Below are 27,964 nucleotides of genomic sequence, written 5' to 3' on the forward strand. Positions count from 1 at the left end.
TTTTGGATTAGATCATCTCAAAGATTCCTTTGTGCCTTGGTATTTTATAATTTTTGCAACTGTGTTATCAGCGCTGGTATTCACATTTTGAAATTGTAAGTTTAAAAAGCAGCTAGGTTAAATGCTGAAGTAAAGCTTAGGGTCAGTGAGGGGACTGTTTAAGAATTTCCAAGTCTCAGTAATGAGTGTTATTTTTCCTTCCTTCCCTATGCCCAGGCTTCTCAGAAGTAAAAACTAAAGATATGAAGTCCATCTTCTGTGTTTTGTCAGTTAAAGTAAAAAGAACTTTTACTTCCATTGTAATAATAGAATTTTTGTGTATTTAATATAGGCAGTGATTTGGCCTCAAGCTGCGTTTAGGTTTGAAAAGATGAGAATATTCAGGCTTGTCAGGCAGCCCACAAACCAGTTAAGTGTTTCTAAGATGACAGAGTGTGGGCTGGAGTTCTTTTCTTTTCTCCCCCAGTACCACACACACACACACACACACACACACATCAGATAAAGTAGATACTCTCTTTGAAAAGGTGGGCCTGAAGGTAGGTAACAGGAAATGATGCCCCTACAGTAAGACCAGTACGTAGGCTAGAAATTTAGACAAAAGCAGTTCAAGGGTCTAGAATAGTGCGTCCAACAGAAGCTTCTGTAATGGTGGAAATGTTCTGCACTGTCCAGTGTGGTAGCCACGAGTCACGTGTGACTGAATGTGGCTAGTGTGACTAGGATCTGAATTTTAAATTTTATTTAATTTTAATTTAAATAACCACAAGTGGCTAATGGGACCTGCGGTTTCCTCATCTATAAAGTGAAGATGGTAATACTTGTCCCACTCTCCCCACATAGGTCACTAGTTGCACTGAGGATTAGATGAAATACTGTTTCTATGCATGCTCTGAAACTACCAAGACATTTTATTAAGTATGACTATTATTAAGTTAAAGATAGTGATTAAAGGACTTTATGTACTTGGAGTCGCCTTCAGACTGTTTGTTCTCAAACAAGCAAAAAGGGGCCAGCCTGGTGGTGTGGCGGTTAAGTGCGCGCACTCCGCTTAGGCTCCCGGGGATTCGCAGGTTCGGATCCCAGGCACGGACCTACACACCACTTATCAAGCTATGCTGTGGCGGTGTCCCATATAAAGTAGAGGAAGATGGGCATGGATGTTAGCCAAGGGCCAATCTTCCTCAGCAAAAAAGAGGAGGATTGGCAATGGATGTTAGCTCAGGGCTAATCTTCCTCAAAAAAAAATAAATAAATAAAACAAGCAAAAAGATTCTCTTTAGGATCCTGAACCAACATCCTATAGTTTTGACTGTAAACGTACCCCACATAAGTGTGATAAGTGGCATTGGTCATTCCGTCATTTGATCTGTAATTTTTCAGTTGTTACTTCACCTGGAGAGGATGCTTAAATTGGTACTATTGCCTTTCCAAATACCCAGAAAATTCCTGATAATAAGCAAATGGATGAACTCACAGTAGTTCGGTTGTGGCAGATGCTATCGTTGCTGAGACACCTGGTTAGTACTTGTAGCATCAATCAGCCACAGGGCCTGCTGGGTCCTTCTGTTGTATGTAACAGGTTCATGGAAAAGCAGCCTAGTAGGTATTGTCACAGCAGTGGCCTTAAATTGCAAAGAATTTCTACCAGCCTCATGAACCAGGGCATTGCACGGAATTCATTGGCCCTGCTTATCCTCCCACAGAGACGTTGGAATGGTGGGACTGTGAATATGGAGCTCAGCCACCCAGTGGTGGGGCTAACGCTCTCATGAAGAACTCCCATGGAATTCATTAGCCGCATTTTAGCACTGGAGCCAGCACCTCTTACATGGTAGGAGCGATGGTTCAGAAAGATAATGACGGCCCTTAGGTTGTTATTGAAAGACCCTGCTTTCTTTTTAAGCAGGGGGACATTCCCTTGTCCTTTCTCTTGTTAAAATGATAAGTGCAGAACACTCTCATTAGGATGTAGCCCCTCAGCTCCCAAGGACATGAGGAGCTTTCCTTTCCTTCCTTTTCTGCTCTCTTTCTCCTTTCCATGTCACCTCATTCCTACATTTTGAGTAGACATGCATACATTTACCTTTTGATAGATGATTACGTACTAATAAAAGCTAAAATAAGGAACACTAGACAGATCCATTTTGCACACTGAAATTTGGTCCTTCTACATACTCTTCTCTGGAGAGTAATGATATCCACTTGGACACAAAGTTGATGGAATTAAAATTCAGCCCTGTTTCACAGATGGCTGTCTTTGTCGATGGCATGTGTGCACATGTAGACGTTCTTGCACATACTTTCCTTTCAGCCAAGATTCATGTGTGTTGCTGCAGAAAATCAACTTTGTACGCCAGTTGCATCTGATACAAATTTCTAACCCTGGCTAGGCCTGGATGCCAAGTATTCGCTCATTGTCGTAGTCTTAACAGTGGTTGCTCTGGACTTTTTCCTCTCATCTTAAACTCTCCAGTCCAGACTTTCCTATCACACCTCATTATCTGTAGATAGCCCTACCCAGAGTATCAAGGATTTCCAATAAGATCATCCTTGACTTCCATCTTCTCCATTTAACATTTTTTGTCAGAATCATTATTCCTGTTTATATCACTCCCTCTGCTATCAGAGCAAAATGTGTCCTTCCTCATTCCCAAGGTGAAAACCATGTTCTTCAGCCAACCCTTAGTGTCTTCTCCATGGTTTTGTCACATCAATCATTTCTTTCCTTTTGTCTTATACCCACTATCTCCTTCACCACTTTCTTCCCTCTCAGCTTATGAACTTGAGCAAGTTTTCTCCAAGCTTTAAAAACCAAAACCAAAAAACCCTACCTCCATCTTTAGTCTCTCCTTCCCTTCAAAGTCAAGCAATTTTATGCTTGTTGTCATTCTTCTTAACCCCTGAGTAATTATATCGTATGTTGCTCGTAAAATGGTTTCTTAACACCTAGCAATGGCTTTCTAATCACAAAGTCCAGTAGGCTATGGTAGTATTCCGCCTGGCTTATTACCTGTTCCTCCTTGGAGCTCTTTCATCTCAGGGCTTTCCTGCCAGTCCTCCTTCTCATCCTTTTCACTGTCTTTATCAGGTTCTCCCCTCTTTATCCTCACTTATCTAAGAATCCCAGTGTTAATAGAATGTTACCTTAATAGCCTGGATATGGGAGTCAGATAAGCCTGAATTCAAATTCTGGCTCCACCACTTATTTTGCTGTGGGCTTGAGTAATATGTCTGAGTATGTTTTCTCATACTTACTTCAGAGGGTTGTGAGGATAAAATTCGCAGACACGTGCCAAGTGCTTAGCAAAGTTCCTAGCTAACTGCTTCTCACTTTGCCTTCTTTTCTCACACTGTCCATGCCCTCACTTTCCCATCTTTCTCCTTTCTGTGTCTGGCCTCCCTCTGGAGCCCCAAAGTCACATCATCAGCCACCTGCTGAATGCCTTTCTTAAATAGAAACATCATTTTTTTCTTCCAAAATAAGTTTCTCCTTCCCCAGTTTAGGTTATCAGTCTCTCAGGTTTGAAGCACAGATTTCATCTCTCTCTTGCCCCTATATCCAGTCAGTCAACAAGCCATGTCCATTCTAGCCTCTGGATTCTTGGGTCCGGACCTTTCTTTTGATTCTTAATGCCACAGTCTTGGTTAAGGCTCCTGTTACCTCCAGCTTAGATTATTGTTCTGGCCTCCAAAGTGGTCCCCCCACAGTTGAACTATCAACGTTCTTCCTAAAACTGTACGCATCTGATCATGTCCTTGCCTGCTTCGGTTGTTCTCTGTTATACTTTCCTATTCCCTATTCACTTTTAACTGAAGGTTCCACAGCCAATCTTGGTTCGGGGGTAGAACAGGAAAAATGGCTAATCTCTGCACAGAGTTAGAACTCATTAAATGCTGAATAAGTTTAGTATAAAATAAAGCAAAATCTGTAGTGTGATAAGATGTAATGTCATAAGAACTGCTTTGGTGATAAGTGGTTGATTAAATAGAAGTTAGCTCTCGATTGATATATCTTACAGAATTAGTTGTAGAATAAAATCTATGACTTGATCCCCATTTTTCACTTGAGGCCTATTAAAAGGGGAATGAATTGGAGGAATAAATAGGGGACCTCCACTGGGCATCAGCGGGCTGCCTTGTGCTCCCACCCAGCCAGTGTGAGGTCACCCTCTGTACACTTTTCCTTCCAGCTAGTACTGAAGGGGCCAGGTCTCCATTCCTAATACGGGTATTTTGGTCCTAAGGAGATAATCATTGATGAATTCGAAAGGAGTTCCTTGCCAAACCTAGTGTAAGACTGAAATTGGGTCCCTGGAAAAACCAGGTGATACTTGGTAATTGCAGGTTGTGTGTGGACGCAAGAAAGCACACTTGCTGGTATCCTTGGGTTTATTTCCCCACTGTGTCTCGCACCCTCTCCCCCACCCTTGACCCTCAACACTCGGGGCAAGAAAACAGTGATGTTTCTGCATCTGGCAGCATGTTCTGTGTAAAAAGAGGCCAGCGGAAGGGAGTTTGATGTGTGAGTGACAGATCCCCAGGTAATGGCGCTGGGGAGTGCTTGATCTGACTGGTTCGAAGCAGAAAACTCACCAGGTCACACTGGAAATGGTTGCTGCTGGACATGGTTTTCATCCACATTTATCTTCTTTTTGTTTAAAACCCTTCCTGAAGTTTGGTGGGGTTTTTGTGTGTGTGTGTGCAAATGGATACTTTTTCCTGAGTGTGCATGTATCTGCAAAAGCATTTATGTATTCCTTTTATTGTTTTTTGTCACTCAGGGCAAGGTTGTAACCTCTTGATGCAGATTGTGAATCTAAATAAATTCATCATTTGCCATGGGAAAGAAATGTTTGTTCGAACAGTGGAGAAACATTTTCTTTTTCTAACAATATTATAGGAACATTGTATAGAAAATATTTTGAGCATCTACTACGTGTTGGCTACCGTTTTAAACACCTCATGTATTAGCTCATTTAATCCTCAGAAGAATCCATTATTGCTGGTTTTCCCATTGACATTTGAAGAAACTAAAACAGAGTGAAGTTAAGTACTTTGCCTGAGGTCTTAGTTTTAGTAAATGAGAGACCCAGAACTCAAACTCAGGTGGGGGTTCTAGTACCAGCAGTGTTCATCCTGTTGCTTTCCAGCCCTGAAAATGATTAGTGGGTGCAACCATGGAGCACTGAGGGTTTACTAAATGTTCCCTCAGGCTGGTGCATTGCCTGACTTAAAGGGCCCAAGACGTGGCCCCTGCCTTCAAGGTCATTACTATCGAGTGGTTAGAGGAGAGGGCTGAGTCTGTCTTGTTTATTGACATATCTCCGTTGCTGGGCACAGTGTCAGGCATGTGGGAGGTAGTCAATAAAATTTTGTTGAATTGAATCAATGTAGGTTCCAAAGGTTAATTTAGCTTGTGAATTGTCAAGGTTGAACCATGATCAGTTAACAATAAAGGGGAATTTGAGACTTCTAAAATGTAGTGGTCGTGACTTGCTACCTTTAGAAATACCATTGGAAAAAAAGTGTGGTACTGGTCGGATCACTGTTCTTACCCACTATGGTATTTTTAAAGCTCTTTCAAGGATTATGTAGGGGATCCCCTGCTCCCATATGATTTATAAATCTATTATGCATGTCACATAGAGATTTTCAGGCTGGAGGACCATCAAATGAACTCATTCATATAATGTAATGTTGTGGGAGAAGGATTGGCAAGGTTGAGGGGGATGGAAAAAGAAAATGATTAATTCATAGGTAGAACATAGAACAGAAGTGAGTGGGGACTGGAGGCCAGTTAGGAGGACATTGCAGAGACCAGTGTGAGGAGCAAAGATATGAGCCAGAGAAGAGGCCTGAGAGGAGGAGATAAGCATGACGAAGAGAGTACGGAGAAATTAACAGGAACTCCTCACTAGAAAGGAGGATTGAGGCAAAGGATGAAACACTGCTTAGAAAAGCTTCAAAATAGAGTGGTCCACTGATGACCTTAAGAACCTAAAAACTTAAGAACTTAAAAACTATGAACCTGTGATTTATAAGCTATCATTTCAGGTTGACTGAGTTTCAACTGGGAAAGGGTTTTCAGGCCACCCGCTACCACTCCCATGTCATTAATTGTCAAAGCATTTGGACCATGAGTTTATGTAGCATTCTGGGTGTTGAGACAGTATGAATCAAGGGAGAGGGATTCTTGAGGCAGGATGGCTGCTTGCTGTAGGGGAGGTAGAGGAAGGGTCCGTGAATGTCACCAGGTGGTATAGATTTGCCAGAAAGTGTTTAGAAAAGTGTGACACAGCCCCCACTTCTCATTAAAACATTTTGTTGCCATCATCCTCTCAAAAAACTACTGCATTTGGAACCTAGTGTTTGATTTGCACTTTGTGTTCATTCTGCATGAAAATGCATATGCCTGTTGATGCCACTTTGGTGCTGCCAAGACAGAAAGTGGGTGTTTTATGTGCTATCTCTTTTCAAGCAAGATGGAAGGGCCTTGTAAAAATGGTTTCCAAGGAATAACCTAGCATTTTAAAGATTTATAGAACACGTGTCCACTTACAGGTTCATTTAAGTTTTACAAAATATTTCTGCTTCTGCCTTACCACGTCAGCAAAAGATTCTGGGATTTAAATAAATAAAACCTGGTGGGATATAATAAAGTGCAAAAAAATATGATGCATCAAGTTACTCCTGAAAGGAATATTGAGGCCTAAGTGATCTCCTTACTGATGTCTCCTGAACAGAAGACAGCTTTAATCTTTAGCTCTGTGTTATTTAAATAAGCTGAGGGATTTGTGAGCTGGGGGATGCTGCGAAGTGTATCCACCAAAGATAATGATCCTATTTCAGATCTGCACTGCTGTTTTAATGAAAGGAGGCAGGTGAGGATGCAGAACAGAAATGTTAATAGCACCTGGCCCTCTTTCTTTCCTTAGGAGTTTCTTAACCTAGCTAAATTAGGGAGATTTTTAAAAATAAATACTTTTGAGTGCATCATGAGATAGGATTTATTGTGGTGAGATAGAGAACAGTAATGGAAGTCAGGAAAACCTGTGGACATTAAAAAGTGTTTGCTAAGTCCCTCCTGTGTTTGCTATTGTGGGTGTTTTAGTAAAAATAAATAAATAAATAAATAACGTCTCTGCCAAGCTCAGAAGGTATATTTTCTCTGTCTTTATTCATTCTTCTTGGTTTCCCCAGGGCCCAGAACACCTTATGAGCAAGTGTGCGCTGAATGAACGGCTTTGGAAAGAGGCCCTAGAAAACACTACACGAACACTCTTAATCACTTGTATTGTAATGCCTTCATCACATTCTTCCATCTGGCCCAAGTAACTGATCCTTTGAAAATTGCCCTGAAGGAGCTTTTATTTTTCTGGGGAAGGCAGACAAAAGAATAAGTAAGTGAATAAATGAATAAAAGGAAATTTTCTCTCATGTAATCCATAGACCAAATTATCCTAAACTTGCTCAGTAAGACTTGTTTAGCTATACTTTTTGCACCACTGTCCCCAGGTACTTGAATCATTTATTAATTATTAAACCTCCCTCTTGCTTTAGGTGAAGTGGAGACGACATAAGTTTGGAAGGCAGTCAGTTTCTTTTTTATTTTCCTCAACATCCATATGCAATCAGTTAGAAACTTTGCCCTGTTGGTACTTTTGTTTTACTGAGCCTCAGTCTAAACTGTAAATTAAGCCATGGAGGTCATTACAGCATCATCTTTAGGAAACTACTGATGTCAGAAAAGAGCATTCTTCGTTCAGCCACGATATCATCTTGGTGCCTTTACATTTGTGTAGAGAAAGGGGGAAGCATGTTGTTCATAAAACCTGACTATAACTACGCAAGCCACCTTCACATCTGTGATGGAAATATTCTATGAGAGTAAAGTTCACTATCCATCATCAAACTTAGACAAAAGCCAGTTTTCCCAACGCGTATTAAATCTGTATTTTGCATCATGGCATTTATGGCAATCACCAGGGACAGATTATTTGATCAGAGATCCAGAGAGCTTACTTCTTTTATTCATTTAACAAACATTTGTTGAATTCCTGTTGTGTGCTCTATACCACTATGGAATAAAACTAAGACACAGTCCCTGTCCACAAGGAGTAAGTCCACTAGCACGTAAGTTCAATGTGAAATAGCAGAATTGCGAAGCGATAGGCGGGGCGGAGGTAGTGGGCCTTGGAAGAAAAGGGGAAGAAGAAATGGTGAATGTGGACCAAGGCTGGCAGCAGGGAAGCTCCAGATCCCCTGGCGATGCTAGTGTTAGAGAAGAAGGGCTATTTTGAAATCTCATTTCAGGAGCAGTCAGGGGCTGTGAGTAGATGGTTTAAGTGAGGTGGGTAGAGGAGGAATTGTCATTGCGGTTGGGCCAGGGTCTGGCCTCCTTCTAGAGATGGGATGACGAGGACCCCAAGAATCAGCAGTGACACTAGCTGAGTGAAGATAGGCAGTAAACACCCTACAATAGCTGCCTTAATGTGGATCCTTGCCAGTGTATTTTAACAACGTGGTGGCATTTACCATGTGAATGACGAGATATCAAGCACCATTCTAAGTGCTTTACCTATATTATCATGTTTAGTCTTCACAACTTTGTGAGACAGATAGTGTTATTCCCATTTAATAGGTGAAAACTGAGGAATAAAGAGGTCACCCAGCTAATAAAAGGTAGGGAAGGTGCAGTGGGGATACAAGTCCACAAGTGTTTGACTTTGCTCTTAATCACTAGGCAATTAGTGCCCCCTTTAACATAGAATGCCCTTCCAAATATCCCACACCAAGATTCCACATAATTTCATATTAGAATAGCTTTGTATTAGGTCTCTTTTTCTCTGATCATTTCTTTCTCCATAAATTTGGCAGAATCTTGTTGGCTTCACTTAAGCATCATTATAAATGATTGCAATGCTGTTTTTTTTTTTTTTTAATTTTTTCCCCCAAAGCCCCAGCAGATAGTTGTATGTCATAGCTGCACATCCTTCTAGTTGCTGCATGTGGGACGTGGCCTCAGCATGGCCGGAGAAGCGGTGCGTCGGTGCGCGCCCAGGATCCGGACCCAGGCCGCCAGCAGCAGAGCGCGCGCACTTAACCGCTAAGCCACAGGGCCGGCCCTGCAATGCTGTTTTAAATACTTGTGACTAGAGAGTCAGGAAACATATGCATGCTGATCTTTTTTGGTCTATTTCTCTATTTTTAAAAATTCTGGGTACAAGCCACTAAATTGATTTAGTAGTTTGGAGCACCTTTGGGTGTTCTCGCAGACACCAAACAAACAGTATTTCTAACCACACTGACTAAATCAAACACTTCCTAGTTTGAAAAATTTGTAGGGTAGAAAAAAATGTATGTGGCCAAATAAATATCCAGGCAGTTGGGACATGTCTAAAGTGAAACACTGGTTTCCTGAAGCATACCCAGTAAACGTTCAACCATGTCCAAAAAGAGATTATGCTCAAGAGAATTTATTATGATGTGTTTGCTGCCGAAGAATATTGCCCTGTAGTTTACGAGGCCTCTCCATAATGAAGTTATTTGTTTCAGATAGTTTTTATGAAAATGAAATGTTCCCATGAACCCTGGAAAACTTATTTGGTCAATCCAATTTGGAAAAAAAATGAAATTTGTATTTAGCATTTTAATCCCCAAATTAGAAGGAACATTCAACAATTGTAAATTCAAAGGTTATTAGACTGAATTACTCTTTACGTGTATTTTGATTGTCTCATTTTAACATTTTAGCTTTACAAGAAGATTTATCAGACCAGCAGAACTGCCCTTTACTTGTGTAAAGTCTTACTTGAGTTTGGGACTTTTTTAAAGGAAAAAAGAAAATTCTTTGTAGGGATAATTTTTATTTGCCTTGTAGTGTATGCCTGTGGGAGAAACTTACCAAATTCTTGTTAAAATGAGCAGAAGAGAAAGTATTTTGAATTGGCCGCTGTTACATTTCCCAAATGTATTGGGAACAGCAGTTCAGTGGGTGAGGTGGAAGAACAGGGGTCATCTTTACCGTCCAAATCAGTCTGTGTGGTATGGTTTAACATCTTTTTGCAAAGCTGTTGAATTTTATCCTCTGTATTCTGTAGCTCTTCTTCCCAGCTTTCTTCATGTGGAGCACCAAGATAAGGCAACCACTTACCTCTTAGCCTTACACCAAGGCAGAGAGTGGTCACAGAAAGATGGCTTTGGCGATACTAATCAAATGCCCACTCTGAGTCAAATGATTTGTTGTTGTTTCAGTTTTGTTGCTTTCTCTTCTGGTGAGTATCTATTTAAAATCAATGAGAATCAAGCAAGTGAAAGAGCATTGTACATTCTTTTACAGAGGGCCATACCAAAGAAATAAGGCCATTTGATTGACAGAGGCAGTCTAGCATAGTGGTTGAAGGGTATAGCTCCAGAGTCAGGCTCGCTGGGTTTGAATCCCACCACGGCTACTTATTTGTGGAACACATTAGCTAAGTTGCTTACCCTCTCAGTGCCTCTGTTTCTTCATCCCTGAAAAGGGTATAATAGAATCTAATTCATAGGATTGTTAAGAGGACTAATTGGGGGATATATATGAAACACTTAGAACAGTGTTCTCCCCATGCTGAGTGCACAATAAATGTTACTGCACATCATTAATATTTCTAAAGTCCAAAAGTTGAAGCTTCCAGGTACCTCTGTTAAGCACAAGTTGTATCACAATGCTGGTGGGCTCCCTGTAGGTGCTGATACTTAGACAGGGGTGAGTGATTATCACGAGTCCATGCAGATTGTCAGATTGCATGGGGATTGCAAGAAAGACGTAGACTGTGGACATTGGCCTGACCTACACATCCAGGCAGTCCAAGGCACTGTGCTTAAAGGATATAGCAAGCTCAGGCAGAGCTGGTACCAGGAACACTCTTGTAGAGGTACCTCACAACAGTAAGCATCATGGGAAATAAGACAGGGGCAGGTAATGCTGAATCCTGGTTCCACCACAATTGTCCAGAGCTGAAATGATGGCACAAAGCCCTAGTTTTCTTCATCCTTCTGGCCTGAGTCCTTAAATGTATTGCCTTCCTTTTATTTGATTCCAAACTCAGGTCCCACATGAGCGCCTCCCAGCAACATCACCCTCTCCCCTTCCTGGCTTAAACCAATTGGAGCCCATTCTGGAACTGGAGTTGGAGTAGGGATATTTCCCAAAGGAAAGTTGGGGTACAGTTTTACCAGGAAAATTGAAAGGATGAGGTGACAAACACAACAGATGTCTGTACATACGTGAGGGTAGAGCTCAGATAGCTTGGGTCTCCAGTTAGCATTGGCTCAGAAACAATCAGACCTAGGTTTCAGATGAGCCCAGTTCACAGCCCAACTCAGAGGCTGGGACAGGTGAAATAAGTGGAAAGGAAATAGACATTGGAAAGAAAGAATATTCACTGGGTATCTGTTCTGTGCCAGTCTTTACATTTGTGATCTAATTTAAGCCTCATCACAGCATGAAGTGGAATTGGAAGTTTAAAGGGGTTGGAGATGAGGATAAACATAAATCTAGAGTCAAGGTGAGGTACTATAGCCAGAGTTTTGGGTGACCCTGGGGCAGACTCAGGAAGCAGGCCTCTTAGAGGGGAAGTGGGGTGCTGAAGGGCAGGAGTTACGCAGGCAGGTTGAAAAGGAGGCTGTTTGGGGCTCTAAAGATGAAATTCTTCTGTTTGACCTACATGTGAAGTGAATAATCACTTTTCTTGTTTGGAAAGCAGTAAAGCCAGCCAACCATGCCACAATCCTGATCTTGCAACCCACATATCTTATTTTTCAACAAGGAAAATCCTTTTAAAGAGATAAATGTGAATTCTGTGTGCCGTGTATATGTTTGTGCCACATTTAATTTCATTAGCTATAATACCACATAGCTGTGCCTGTTAACTGCTTAGACCAGATGGTAATGCCTTCTGAAGAAAAATGGTTACATGATGTAGTTGAACGTGTCTTGTTGACAGAGTTACAACTAGCCATTTTCCCAATTAAATATAGGTGATTCTATAAGATGAGCACAGAGTCTATTACTCGGCCACCATTTCTAGCTCAAAACATGAGAGAGAATGTGCTACAAAGTGGGGAAATTACACAGTTATGGTGTATACCAGGGGAGATAGGAATAAAGGCGGGCCTTCTCCTCCCACCCAGGCCAGCTATTTGTTGATACCTAGATTTGTCCAGAGACCAAGGAGAGAGGCCCCGGCTTCCTCAGTTATGACCAGTCTGAAAGTGGTGATGACAGTGGATGTGAACATATGAAAACTAGCCAGTACGTTGTGAAAAATGATGTAAATTGTGGGCTTCTGAATGGAATCAAGTGTGGCAGAAAGAGTTGTGTTGACTCTGGGCAGATGAGAATGTTGAGTTTTATGACTGTTTTCAACCAATACTACAAAAATATGCCGGCCAAAGTAATACATGAGAACAAACAGCCGATGAAGCTGTCACTGAAAATTTTTTTGTATTTATTGAAAAAAAAAAATTAACTGTAGGCTCCTCCAGGCTCCCTGATCCTGCCTATGTGACTATGAAATTTACATGTTTAGTAAAAGAAAGAAGAAAATCATACTGTGGCATTGGAACTTTTCAGCAAGATCACTAGAAATGATACTAATGATAATGATCACTAGAGATGATGATAAGTGAGAAACTCAATTATTGAGGAGAAGTTGGAAAATGGCACCTTGCCATGTGGAGGGACTTAAATGATGCAGTTGCTATGTGTATATTTTTTCTTAGTTATCTTCATTTTATGTGAATAAAATTTGCAATCATTCTCTCCTTTCTCCTTGCTTGTAGAGAAGTTGAGCATTTTAGCATTGAAAAGACTCTACCATCCACTCAAGGTCAGCCTCTCATTTTACTGCTGAGGAAACTGAGGCCCAAAGAGGAAAACCCACACAACTCAAGAGAGATGAGCCCAGGGCCCAATTGTCTCTTCTTGCATTACTGGATTCTGCCCGTATTCCAGTGCTAAGGGGCTGATGGGGCAAGGGGAGAGGAGAGGGAGGGTGGGATATGAACAGGTGAGGGTTCCCCACCCTCACTGCTAGTCACCCAAAGCAGCTTCACTGTTATCTGTTTTGTATATTTGGGGTCCCATAGAAGAATTCGTTTAAAGTATTTTTCTCATGTTTAAAAAAGTCCAGAGTTTGAAACCCACTATCCTCAACCACAGGCATTCTTTTTTTTTTTTTATAATTTTATTTATTTATTTTTTTCCCCCAAAGCCCCAGTAGATAGTTGTATGTCATAGCTGCACATCCTTCTAGTTGCTGTATGTGGGACGCGGCCTCAGCATGGCTGGGGAAGTGGTGCGTCGGTGTGCACCCGGGATCCGAACCCGGGCTGCCAGCAGCGGAGTGCAAGCACTTAACCGCTAAGCCACGGGGCCGGCCCCCACAGGCATTCTTAAGAAGGCTGGTAGGTGTGTATTATGCCTCTGCTTTCTTCACTCCTGCCCAGTGTGTCTTAGTTGTGGCCTTCACTATATCTACTCTTTTCCTAATTCAGATGACAAAAAGTAAAGCTGAACCAAATCTTCTTGTGGAGAGTATATTCAGATGGTAGAATGAGAAAATATTTTAGGCTAGTTGAATGTTAGATAGTGTAGAACTTTGTCATCCCACCCCCACCCCAATTAGATTCTGAAAAATTAGACCGAGGAATCGGAGTCCTGGATGGTAGTCCCAGCTCTGCAATGGAGTTGCTGTTTGACCTTGCACATTGCCCGTAGGCCAGTTCAGAGGGAGAAAGGAAGCGGAAAAGATGGCAAGCCTTGTCAAGCTGCTGCAGGAGTGAATCCAGTCAGGAGGGGGAAGGCAACCCGCCTCTGAGCCCATCAGCCCCAGCCATCTGCCTACATCTACCGTCGCCCTGGGCCTCAGCTCTAAAGCATCTCCACTGGTGACTCAGAAATCTAGCTGTTCATTTTGCACATGTTTTGTGTTTGATTCATTTAGTCACCAAGTCTTCAACTACTCTCTGCTTTCTGCCCTGTGGGTGGAGGCCAGACTCAAGGTGAGCACAGCACACTGAGACTGGAAGGGCAATCACAGCCCCAGAATGAACTCCTTTGTCCCTGAAAGGGGCCTTTCTAGGAGGCTCCCCAGGGGTTGCTGATGTGTTCTCTCAAGGCTTCATGATTGCCTCTCCACCCATCCCCAGAGGCATCTGATTGCATTTCTGCTCTCCCCTGGGCCTTTTCTGTGCTTTTTACCCACTTCCAGCCTGTCTGCTAAAGGCCTGATTGACCCTCTCCACTTCTCCCAGGGCACTGGGGGAGGGGGGTTGTTCTGCAACTCCTCTTCAGCTGCCTCAGCCACCTAATCTCTGCCCCACCAGTTTTTGGTTTTTCCTTACTCCATGAGTGTCCCTTTACACGCATGTACCTGCACACACATGCACACAGCACCACCATGAAAACTCCTCTGGATCTTTCTCTCAGCGCTGCTTAATATAATTCCTGCCATCTCCTAAACCTAACTTCTCAGTGACCTCTGACTCAGGCCGACGAGGGCCAGGGTTGGCCATACCCCTTCTTCGATTTACCTTGAGCTGGCTAAAAGAGGCTAGAGGCCCAGGTACTGTGTGCTTCACGCATCACCTGTCTAATTTACATGAACATAGGGCCCACGGTCGCCTCTAAGAGATCAGATCAGTTTTACTCTAAGTGGTTTCTTTGAGCCAAGTTGGACTTTTTTCTTCCTTGGCATAAAGTAAATGAGTGCGCTTACTGGCATGGCAGCAATGAAGAGACATTGAATCTTCGAGTCACATTAGCACGCTTGTTGAGGCCTTTAAACAATCTCATCATCAAAGTGCTTGGTAATAGCTATAAAAACATAATCACAGGTAGCAATGGGCATGAAATGCATGGCTCCATGCTTAGTTCTTAGGATAATAGGGACATTCATGGGTTTCCAAATGGAGCCCTTTGTGCTTCCAGTCCTGTGTCTTCCCAGATTCTGAGAGGATGACTTTGATCATTATATTTAAAGGGCACTGGCTTCTAGAATAACCTCAGGAGCTGCTCTACCTATCAGCCTTCTGCATGAGTTTTGGGGAGCTGGTTATGGTGGAAGGGGAAATGGAAAACATTCTTCAGATGTGGCATTGCACAGATTTGTTCTTCCAAAGAAAATTGCCTTTGGAATAGTACTTCTAACATGGAGGGAGGGTCTGAGTATTTAGGGGATGGCAGAAAGTAACTTGTGACATTTTCTCAGAATTTTTTGCAACCTCCGATTCTTCATTTGAGATTTTTCTTTCTGTATAAGATGCATAGCTAGTTCAGCCCCCTGTAATTCATGGATTTGGATGTTCTAGACATCTTCCTGTGTCTTTTAAAATTCAATAAAGACGTGGTTAGTCTAAGCCATCTTCTCATAAGAATCTCCTTTATTCCCCATCCCTTCCTTAGACTCCTTGTTTTGTAGTATTTTGTTGACTGACATGCATTTGGCATGTAAAATTTATCATTTAATTTTCATTTTATTACTGCTAACATCCACATAGTCATTAGCATAGGATAAAGCAAAAGCATTTGGTATTTAGTTGGCCTTTGCAGCCTTGGTGGAGGTGTGTGTGGTTTCTTTTAGGCATTTCTGTATATTGAGAAGAGTTCCCTAACCCCACAATCAGCTCCACAGACTCCCGGCCCCAGCCATTGAATTCAGCTGGGCCTCATGTTTGTGTCCCAATACCATGATGACAGAGAGAAGCTCCATTTTAGATACAAATTCCACTGGAATTTTGATAGGGATTGCATTGAACTGTAGATCACTTTGGGTAGTATTAACATCTTAACAATATGAAGTCTTCCAATCCATGAACATGGATGTCTTTCCATTTATTTAGGTCTTTAATTTCTTTCAGCAGTGTTTGTTGTGTAGTTTTCAGTGTACAAGTCTTTCACCTCTTTTGTTAAATTATTTCCTAGGTATTTTATCCTTTTGGATGCTATTTTAAATGGAATAGTTTTCTTTTTTTTTTTTTTTTGTGAGGAAGCTCAGCCCTGAGCCAACATCCATGCTAATCCTCCTCTTTTTGCTGAGGAAGACTGGCTCTGAGCTAACATCTATTGCCGATCCTCCTCCTTTTTTTTTTTCCCCCCCGAAGCCCCAGTAGATAGCTGTATGTCATAGTTGTACATCGTTCTAGTTGCCGTATGTGGGACGTGACCTCAGCACAGCCAGAGCAGCGGTGTGTCGGTGCGCGCCCGGGATCCGAACCCGGGCCGCCAGTAGCAGAGCATGCGCACTTAACCGCTAAGCCACGGGGCCGGCCCCTAAATGGAATAGTTTTCTTAATTTCCATTTTGGAAGGTGCATTGTTGGTGTATAGAAACACAACGGATTTTTGTGTGATGGTTTTGTACCTTGCAACTTGGCTGAATTCATTTTATTAGCTTTGGGATTTTTCGATGTATAGAATCATTTCATCTGTGAATAGAGATGCCTTTTTTTTTTTTTCTCACCTAATTGCTCTAGTTAGAACTTCTGGTACAGTGCTCAACAGCAGTGGTGAATGCAGGCAACCTTGTCTTGTTCATAATCTTAGTGGAGAAAGCTTTCAGTATTTCACCACTGAGTATGATGTTAGCTGTGGGTTTTTCATAAATGCTCTTTTTCATGTTAAGGAAGTTCCCTTTTATTCATTGTTTTCTGAGTGTTTTTATCATGAAAGGGTGTTGGATTTTGTCAAATGCTTTTCCTGCGTCATTTGAGATGATCATGTGGTGGGTATAATCTTAAAAAAAGAGTAGGATTGATATAAATAAAGAGAAATGTGGAGTCTGGAGAAGTAAGTAGCTAAAGTACAGTGCTAGGAACTTGACTAGTGTCTGCAGAGATTACTGCACAATCTAAGGTCACTGGAAGAAACTATTGCAGAGCAGATGACTAGATAACCTGCCTGGAAAGGGCAGATTCTGAGTACGCTGAGGAAGACCTGGAATGCCAGAATGCCTTTATCTAGTGGTGCTCCTTCGGGTTTCTGAACCCACTTGGACTAGGAATTATGATCTCAGCTCATTGTTTTCTACTTTTGTATCTCCACTTCTACTTTTCTATTGACTTGCACATCCATCTAACAATCTTTCCTTCTTAATTTTGGTAGTAAAATATCATGTAGAACAAAGGAGATAGGATTTCTTTAATACCATGTGATGAATCCTATGATTCTTTTAAATTTAGGAATAAAAACAAAATTAAGAAGTGAGCCAACTCTTTTGGTGGTTCATTTGTAGTTATGTACCGAGAGAGACCTGGTAACAAGCCAACAGCTTTTGTCAGGCTGTAAATTAGACTGGAGGGAAGAATGAACTGCACATTCTTAGCTCCCGGACCAAGGTTCCTGAGATTTCTGCCAGCCCTCTTCCAGACAGCAGCATGGTTCCTCAGCTGTCCTTCTAGTCAGGGAGACAGATGGAACCTCAGGGGCTTCCTGTTTAGGCGTCTCAGAATTCAAAGTTGTTATGATGTGCGGGCTTTGAAAATGCCACACTTCAGGGAAGCTGCATTTTGGCATCTCAGGCTTTCTTATATTGAGCATGTGTTCTTTTCCATCTTCATGGTATTAATTTTTGTTGTGTGTGCCCCCAAGCCCTTTCCTGGAATCTCGACAGAGAATGGGTCCTGGCTCTGCTGGAAGCCGGCTCATTAAGTGTGCTCAAGGTTTGCTTTACCATGCGCACTCTCCTGCCCAGTTCTTGGGCCAGCCCCGTTTCCCTCCTTACACTTGTTCTAGTTGGACCTCTCCTACAAAAGGCCGCTGTTTCATGGGATTCTGCTCCCTCTAAGGAGTGGGCCCTGACCTAAGGACCAGCCTGACTGTGTCAGTGGCCTAGGCATATCAGGGGTGTGACTATTTAGCTCTCTAACAGGAGCCTCTGTCCTTTCTAGAGACCTTCCAGTATACTATTAACCTAAGTGCAGGGGCAGTAAAGCCCAGGAGCACTTGGTAGAAATGTTAATGGCTTTTTCATTAGGACACTTCATCACAGAATTCCAGCTGTCGGTGTCAGGAGGTGACAGTGAGGCATCTCTTGGATAAGAAAGATGTGGAGATCAGCAGAGATCAGAAATGAAAAGATGAATATGATTCAGTCATCAGAAGGCTATTTGACTTTTAAGTTTTAGCGAACAGCGAGTATGGCTACATGGAAAATGCGTACATTATAAACCAATGTTACTGCAATAAATAAAAAATTTAAAAAAAAAAGGAAATGCGTACATATATCCATTGTTGCAAGGTCATTATTTCTTTTTCACCATCATCAAACAATATTAATGAAGAAGCCAGCTGTACATGACACTGTGCTGGGCCCTGTATGCAGTTATGCAAAAACGCTTCCCCAGTTAAATTGAGTATGAGTATGTAACTAGTGATTAAAGTTAACTTGACAGTTAACACAGTTCTTTAATTGCAGCAAGGATCTGAAGTAAACAAGTAAAGTCTAACTTATAAGAAAGCCTAAAAGCTAAAAAAGTCTAAATTTTGGAAGCAAATAGTGCTCTTTCACATTACAAAAGGAATCTTTCTTTCTAAAAAGATTCACAGGCTTTTATGCTGAAACATTGCATATAGATTTTATTTTTCTTCTTTTTAAAAAAGTTGGTTTGTTAACAATTAGGAAAGCCATACAGGTTAGCTATTTTTAAAAAATTGAACAATTTAAAAAGAGTATCCAAACTAAAAAGCAAAAGCCACTGACTCACCCCAATCCCCCTGAACATGCTTCCACTCCCACAGGGTAAATTAACATTTCTCTGTGGCCTTCCCTTCCCTTTTTAAAGTACAGATGTATGTATGTGTGTGTTAAATGATTGTTTCAAATTTATATTGATAAACACATATGTTTTCTATAATTGGCTTTGCTTGCATGTAAGGTGATTGTTGTTTAGGTCTGCTCCCTTAGCTTCTAGAATATAAAAGCTAGGGCCGGCCCCGTGGGTTTGCGGGTAAGTGCGCACGCTCTGCTGCTGGCAGCCCGGGTTCGGATCCCAGGCGCGCACCGACCCACCACTTCTCTGGCCATGCTGAGGCCGAGTCCCACATACAGCAACTAGAAGGATGTGCAACTATGACATACAACTATCTACTGTGGCTTTGGGGGGAAAAAATAAATAAATAAAAGTATAGAATATAAAAGCTGACAGCTTTGCCCCTTAATTCTGCTTATTGCAGCAATAGTAAGGTTACTACTACTACTTTTGGCTTTACTTTTTAGGTGACTTATTTTTATTGGTTTTTCTGCCACCACAAAGTAGCTCTCATGTCTACTCATTCAGAATCCGTTTCTTTTATTTTGGGTGAAAATAATTCCTTCCCCTGAGTGCCCACTTTGCTAAGAATGTTTTTAGCAGAGGCACAGCATCAAGACTGCCTCTCTGGTTTTTGCAGGAATGCTTGCATTTGAGGCCATAACTCTTAATTGAATTAGCTTCATGATAACTTTTTAAAAAAATTGATAGGTGTGTGTATGACCCATCAAGACGCTAAATGCTCAGTAAAATATAAATATATTCTCTTCCACGGCTTTTCCCTTAGAAGGTTACTTATCTGCCTTGGCGTCTTCTGCCTTGGTTCTGCATTGCTTTGAAGTTTGTGGCTTGTTGTCAGACATAGTAAACCCCTTTCATTGACTGTGGTGTTGGCCACTGATTCAGAAATCCAGTCCTTGCAGACTTAAAACTCTGCAGACACGCACAAGGTGGGGCCCTGCTTTTCTCAAGTCTCTCTTCATCTCCAGGAACTGAATTTTTCATGCAGTAATTAAAATTTGTAGGTCAAGCCTCCCATGGCACCGTTTGCTGCTAATATGGGAAAGCAGTGATCAGATTCGTTTATGCTGCTCTTCACTGAGCTGAGACTTAAAGGATGAAGGGTGACATTTTCCCCCATTTTGTAAATTAATGCCATTGATCTGCCTAACAAGAACAAAGTTAGGCTTCAAAATACCAAATGATAAAGAGATTAAGACTTTAAATGGCTTTCCAAAAGGCAACCTCTATTGTAAGGCTCCAAGCTGACTATTGAACTTTCAATTAGAATTTCTAATAGGCTATTGACTTAAATGGATAAAATGTTGCAAGTGATAGCTTTCAAGATGACAAAGATTGCTTCTTACATTCTGGAATATTACTTTGTAGCATATCCCATTCTGGAAGGTGAATAATAATAATAATAAACTGGCCTCCCTGGTAGAGTGTCAGCTGCATCAGCGCTATAGTTTTCTCAAAGATGAATACATGCATTTTTTAAAAGTAAATGTATTTTTTAAATACTTTCTCTTTTTGCGTTTGCTAAACATGGGCTCCATGAAACTTTTTATGGCATAGAAGTCCCCGCAGTCTTCGACATTGTGGCAATATTCTTCTTTTATGAAAAGCAGCCAGTGTGCTATGTGTTTATCTGTGTACACACACATGCATTCATGCATGCTCGCTTGTATGTTCATCGTTGGGACTCTAGCAGATGGGTTGTCTGTCATTGCTCTCTGCCTCAGTTTACTATTCTTAGAAACTATGATTCTCCTCCCTGATGGGCTTCCAGGGTGATGTGACTCAGTTCTGCCCTTGTTATGAAACACTGGCTCTAATACATTTTTAAATACTAATTTTTCAAAGACCATCTACCTCTTCTAGGATAAAGGGTTAATATTATGCTTATGTTACAGTGCATTAAAAACTCTAATTAAAACAGCATTACATTCCCATCTGCCAATCTCCAGTAATCTTCTTTAATTGCAGTAATTAAACTATATTTACATGTTCAGAATACTTGTAATTTAGCAAATTGCACTCTCTGCTCTACATTTAATCAAACAACCAGTTCCAGTATATTTAGTGTGGAAAGAAGTAATTTCAATGTTTTGATTACTATAGCAGATTTGACAGAGTAAGTGCCCCGCTAGTAGAGGGCTTGAAAGGGAAGGCAAACATGAAATATAGTCATGGTTTTGATTGTCATGTGAATGCCTAATTACATGTTGGAGGATTAACTATTAAAGGGTATCATGATTGCACTTGATGTTTAGACACAGCCAGTATTACGGATAGCAGAGACTGTCTTTTAGGGAAATTTGACAAAGGAAGCAAGATTTTCTCTTCAAATATTGGGAAATCATTGGAAAATGAAGTGAAAAGGTTACCTGAATTGTATTATTACTGTTGTGTCTCCTACCTGTTCTCCCATAGACTGCCATGCAAGATTGTTATTTTAGTCTTCCCAGTTAAAGTGCAGAAGAAAAGCAGTGATAAGCTACCCAGGGAAATGTTCATGATGACACCAATTCAGGAGTGTGTCCCTCTGCATGTCTCTCTCTTACGTTGTGTCTGGGTTGGCTCTGGAGAAGACGTGCGGTTTCCTGAACAGGTCCCATCGGTAGAAACTCATTTTTCCTACCTTTTTTCCCAGACCATTTCACCCTTACCCATTTCCTCAGCCTCATCTTTGTTTCTCAGTTTCCTCATTTTAAAAACAGAAATAATAGTGTTGTGAATATTGATTAGATTTAAAGAAATAATCTCTTAATTGCCTTTAAAGTATTTTTAAATTGCTTATTATTGTTATTGTCTAGTTGCACCAGTGTAATAATTTCTGTTTCTTGATCTGTATAAATTTGACTGGGATATTGGGTATTGCCGTCAAATCTCTGTTTTCCAAAACCACATGTTGATTTATTCAACATAGAATTTGAAGTAATATTTTCTCTTCCAGTAGCTTCTTTCTAATTATGTGATGCTAAGAGTATTTCCTAGAATTTGTCTCTCTCTTCACTTCTGGGCTGTCTATTGTATTAATAAGGATTATGCATTAATGAAAATGAACAGACAGTCTAGCACTCCTGTTGAATACCAATGTTTTAAACCTTGGTTCTTGACCATGTGAAAAGAGCAAGCTACTGAATTGTTAAAAATATGTGAGAGTGAGGACCTGAGGTTTTCTTCATGGTTCGGTTAGTAGCTTGTTATGATATTGAGCAAAATGTTTCACTTCTTTAGTTCTCATATTGTTAGAGATGGGGTAAAGAATAGGGCTTGGATTTTTTTGATTCATAAAGAAGTCAAGATGAAAAATCCTGACCCCTCCCCAAAAAAAAAATACTGGACTTTAGACTGTTGCAGGAAGAACCATTCAGTTCAAATCCAGTCCCATTCCTATGTTACGTTAGTGACAATTTAACTTCTGACAAACATCTTGATACCTTTTTTCTTCCTCCTGCTTACTTACAAAGAGATTCTGATTAATTTATGATGGCTGCCTTTAAAAATATATTTGGGCAAAATTAAGCCTTATGGTGAAGTACAAAGCAGAATACTGCTGATAACTGCAGTAAGGAGGTTTGAGAGTGCTAGAGACACTTTGAAAGGAAAAGGGAGGTAATTTGAAGTTGAGGACAGGGCCAACTGGAGTTGAAATTCCAGCTCTCTCATTTAGTAGTTTAATCCCAAGCAAACTGCCTAATCTCCCTGAGCCTCTAGGGATAATAATACATACATAGGTACTGCGCTATTAGTTTTTCTCTCCCATTACCTATAATGTCTGTCCATGTATGAGGAGACACACACATACATAGACACCATAATAAGATCCCTTGGAATAATATATGATTTGAATACAAATACCAGTGCAAAAAATATTTTTAAGAATGCAGCATAAGTATCAGGAGAAATGTGCATAAGGGGTAAAGTACACTTAGCAACTGAAATCATCAGATTTTTCCCAAACCTTTTTTTAAAATTTTTTGTGAGGAAGATTAGCCCTGAGCTAACATCTGTTGCCAATCCCCCTCTTTTTGCTGAGGAAGATTGGCCCTGGGCTAACATCCATGCCCATCTTCCTCTACTTTATATGGGACGCCGCCACAGCATGGCTTGAGAAGCGGTGCGTCGATCTGCTCTGGGGATCCGAACCTACGAACCCTGGGCCGCTGAAGCAGAGCACGATCTTAACCGCCAAGCCACCGGGCCGGCACCGCCTGAACCTTATTATAACCATTTTTTTTAGTCCCTTGCCCTAACAAGTCCTTTCTGAAATTGTTAACATAAGACACAATTGAAGGATCTGAATCTCACTACTTATTTTACACTCTCTGTTTAGAGGTGCTAATAAGCAGCAAAATAACCCCACAATGCCCCTTAATCCAAACTCCATCAAGTCAAGTTATGGGTAATTAAGAATAGACTCTGAAATATACCTGCGTGGCAGCTAGCATTTCTCCTTTCAAGAGGTTGCTAGGGAAGGTGAGCTCAATTCTCATTCTTGATCCTTATTGGAAATTCAGGAGTTAAGGTCAGTATCCTGAGTGTACTTGAACATGTGAATCTTTATCTTCTTGAAAACTTTCTACCTTGGGGTAGGGTATGGGGACCCTAGATACAAAGAGAATCTCTAGCATTTAATCCCAAAGACAGAACTTCTGGCATTTACACTTCTGCTAATTTCACACAGCATCTTGCATCATGTAGGATCTGGGCTCCTGCCAAGAGGACTGCAAACTCCTTTTGAAAAAGTGCTTTTGGGGGTGTTTAGGAAGGGTGTTGAACTGCAGAGACATTTCTTTAATAGTGTTCTTTTAATGTCCAAGGAGACTTAATATGTAAATCATATGAAACTCAAGCCGTCCTCTGAACTGAGTCTTCTAAGAAAGCTTTGCTACAGCCCTCATCCTAGTAATATGGCTGATTTCCTATTTTCCAATGTTTACTTATACTCTAGAATGTTTACTGTATAATGAGTTTATTGTATAATAAGGGACTCTGATTTATTAGCTCTTCATTATTCTCATTCCATCAGCTTCCTGAGAAATGCTACAATCCTTGGCAGGGATGTGAGTCTCAATCAGGTGATATCATTGCTTTTTAATGAACTCTTCTCGGAGTAACAACATTACATGTGAAATTCCTTATCCTGCATTATTAACGGGCCCCAGACTAAAAGGCACAAAGGCACGAAGAAGGTTGTGCTGAGAAATGGGGCAGAATTCATTAACACTTCAATCTCCAGTACTACTAGTTAACAGTCTTTGATCTATCATATTTACCCTTCTGGAACGGTAAGAAATCATGGGTGGAGCAACAGTGAACTATAGCATGTGTAGGCATTTTGTAGATGTTGCCTTAGTTATTTAATGCCTAGCCTGAGTGCTAAAATTTAACACAGTGACAACTCTCTCAGAGGGGGCATGAAAAAAATGTGATATTTTACAACCTGAGAAGTTAAGCGCTGAGATAGTTAGGGCTCAGCTCTCATTAGCTGAATGGTAGATTTTTCTAATTAGTTCTTTCTTGCAATTAGCACGAAAGAGTCTAATCACCTCATGTGAAACCAATCTAATGCTTGGAAAAGAATGCCCTTGGCTTCTCTTTCAGATTGGATTTTAGGATTTCGGTTCATCTTCTTACAGAATGGAATCTGTTAGTGAGTGTTTATTTAAAACGTAAGCACAGATCTGTAGAAGGGACAAGAAATGGACAACTTGTTGACTCAAAGTACAAGTATAGCTGGAGAAAGTGCTTAGAAATATTCATTAGTTGGCCATATCAGCGTATCACTTGAACTAAAGAATCTGTTTCCTTGATTGCTTTCGTTTTGAAATTGGAGACTTTGGCCTGGAACAACTCCAGTTCAGCATGGCTGCGCCTCCTGAGGGCATGAAACATACTGCACATTAGAATCAACATGCACTCAGAGGCCTGGGGAACAGGGCTTGGTCTCTCAGCCTCTGCAGAGCCTAGATTCCCCAATCAGCTTTTGCTAATCTGTGCATTCAGTGCTTTGTCTCTCCTCCCTCCCTCCCTCTGCCTTGGAGTCATCCATAGGTGCCATATTCATTTTTGAACTGTTCTCAAATTTCTAGTACCCATCCATCTCTTCACATGAAGTGAGCCAACTCTGGGTATCTCGGTTGATGAGGTTCATTTTTAACTAGAGAGGAAATTATAATGGAAGCATCTGGTCTGTAGCATATAAACTGTTGCCACTTAGGGGGAAGCCACTTGCTTACAAGAAGATGTATGAGAAAATGCTTAGTATGTGTGTATTTATTATGAACTAGGGAAAAAATGGGCACCCTTACTCCCTGGGCTGTAGAGGCTAAGAATATGTGAGTTCGCATTGTCCATACCATCACTCCTCAGTAGAGCTTCCTATGATGATGAATGTGTTCTATACCTGCACTGTCCACTGCAGTAGGCACTAGCTAAGTGGCTCTCGAGCTTTGGAAATGTGAGACTGAGGAACTAAATTTTCAATTTTATTTCATTTTAATTAGTTTAGATTTAAAGAGCCCCATGTGGCTAGTGGCCACCGCATTGGACAGGGAGGTCTAGACCTCTTCTACCTCCTAACCACCCTGCCCCATGTACAAACAGCAGCATACTTACCAACAAAAACATGTTTTCCACTGCTCCCTCTTGCTATCCATTCTCCTCAGCTGCCTTAAAACCAGTTATACTTTGCTCAGTGCTGTTAGGAGTTCAACACAAGGCATTCTCATGGCTTGTGTTATCTGTAGATCATTGTGTATTCCACCAAGCCAGTGTTTGTTCTAAAGTTGGAAATGACCTGGTAGTTTTTAAAATAGCCAAAATATTGGTTCGTTTCTAAGAGGAGAGGTGGGAGGAATCAGTCAACTTAAAGCTCATTTATGGAACCTTCCAAATTTCGAAGATAGGACAGTATTGAACACCTCTCCAAACAGCTAGATTAAGTATATACAAATGGCTTTTACAAACTCCCTGTGATGTTTTAATTATAGTTAATTAAAGTAAACAAAAATGTAATATTTAATCATCTTTATCAATGATTAACAGATGTGTTAACTTTGCTCTTGGTAGCCAGTTGCATTATTGTAGAACTCTTCAGTTCACACCAAAAGGGTAAAGTTAGCAACCTGGACCAATAGGCCTGTGTTATGACCAGTCTGGTTCCTTCTCCCATGGTTGGAGTCTCATTTTGTTGCTTTGGACTCTGGAATTGATCCTTTTGGAAGGAGAAGAATAAGGACACTAAGGTTGTATATTCAACAGAATGCACATTCATTTACTCAACAATCATTTACTGAAGGCCAACTATGTGCTAGGAATTGTGGTAGTGTCTAAGGATGCTTAGATGGAAAGACACTCTGTACCCACACTGAATTATAACCTCAAGCAACTAACATATCAACAGTTAAAGATAATACCATGTGATAATATAATGGAAATATATACAAGGTGTGGTGGAATTAGAGGAAGAAACACTAAGTGGTGGTTTTAGGGAAGGCTTCCAAGATGGAAAGATGTAAGGGAATATATATATATATATTTTTAATATTATTTTTATATTTTATATTTTATATTTTTATATTTTATATTTTATATTATTTTTATATTATTTTATATTAAATATATATATTTATTTATATGAATATAAGGGAGACTCTTAAGTGAATTAAAGGATTTTGCCAGGGATAAAGAGAAAGTAGGGCTTTCATGAAGCCGAGTATGGTATAGTATAGATCAGATGTGTAAGGCAACAGTGTGTGTTTGGGGAGCTGCTGTGAGGAAAGGAATACTGATATTTGATGTGAAATTGCAAGAGTGTTGAGAGATGCGTATGGAAAGGTAGCCCTCCGTGGAACATTAGTTTTACATGCAAAGTTTGAGAAACATAACAGGGCCAGGATTAGGGTGAGGCAAGAGAGGCACCCAATGCACAAAATTTAAGGAAGCACTTACTTTGAGGGTCATGCAAGTTCAAGGTTGGTACTTATACAACCCCGATAGTGAGTGCCTCCTTAAATTTTGTGCCCTAGGCACCTCACTTGCCATACCCTAATCCAGGACTGGAAATATGACTCTTGTTTTTATTCAGAGAATGGGCTTGAAAGGGAAATAGATGAGAATCTGATCCAGGGCAATAGTTAGATGTGGCAGAGTAGAAATGAATGAGACACATTGAAAAGGTAAAGGCAGAAAGATTCAGTGACAGAAAAAATCTGAGACATGAGAGAGAGATGCCTAATTGTCCTGTCCCTGAATTCTAAGGACTTTTCCTTTTGCCTGACCCTGGGTTTTCCCTAATTTCTCACATCTTCAGTTCTGCCCTGTCCTAGGGTCCTGCCCAATCCAAGTCCAGCTCTTACCTATCTACTCAGGCCTGGGCGCTGGACTGTGTTTTGAGGGAAGGCCCTGAGAGCTGGAGTTTTTGAAAAGTGTCTGACTTTAGATAGATCTGCTGCACTGGATGGTGTTAACACATTCAGAGATTTGCAGTCTTCTTGGCTCTCTAAATTCAGTGACCTTATTTTAAAAGATGATCAACATGGCTTAGAACCTTTTGAGGATTAGGAGACATTTTAGCAAGTCTATCAAGAATAAGCAAAGATGACATTTGGCTAGCGGTGTTTCCCCCCCAAAAACCATTTGTTTTGGAACGAAGCTTTTCCATTTGACAGGTTTAGAATTACCAATACTGCTTGAAACTCCCTCCTTTTTCCAAACTCTGAGATGTTTTCAGAAGGGACTCTTTTCTTCAAAGGCATCCAAGAATATAGTTAATTGGGAAAACATGCAAGAAAAGACGTTTTGGCTCCTCAGGCCGCCTGTTGTTCTCTTCCAGCATATGCTATTACTTGTCTCAGATAAGTAGACAGGTGGCTGTTTGCAGAGCAGGGTCTTTGACTCAGAGAAGTTGGGAAACAAAGCCCTCTGTACAATCAACCTCTCACTGTTTTTCGAAGTCTTCTGGTCTCGCCTGTTCCCCGTTACCTGCAGTCTGAATGAATTTGTGGGGAGTGTATGGTATTTTACGAAGGGTTACTGTAGTATCACTTACACTCGTCCAGCATTTATGGGGGTTAGAATTACAGCATCTAGGGGTTGGATGAGTATTTGAAGGTCATCTAGTCCAACTTCCATCTGGAAAATCCTCCATGCTGCTTTTCTCC

The 27,964-nt window shown here is 40.9% G+C and overlaps 1 protein-coding gene across 6 annotated transcripts in view; it reads left to right on the forward strand.

The window, feature by feature from the left end:
- The window catches only part of AUTS2 (activator of transcription and developmental regulator AUTS2), a 1,110,481-nt gene that overhangs the window by 677,707 nt on the left and 404,810 nt on the right, over positions 1-27,964 (forward strand). The window lies entirely within an intron of this gene.

Source organism: Diceros bicornis, chromosome 26 (assembly GCF_020826845.1).
Source record: "Diceros bicornis minor isolate mBicDic1 chromosome 26, mDicBic1.mat.cur, whole genome shotgun sequence".
Classification (NCBI taxonomy): domain Eukaryota; kingdom Metazoa; phylum Chordata; class Mammalia; order Perissodactyla; family Rhinocerotidae; genus Diceros; species Diceros bicornis.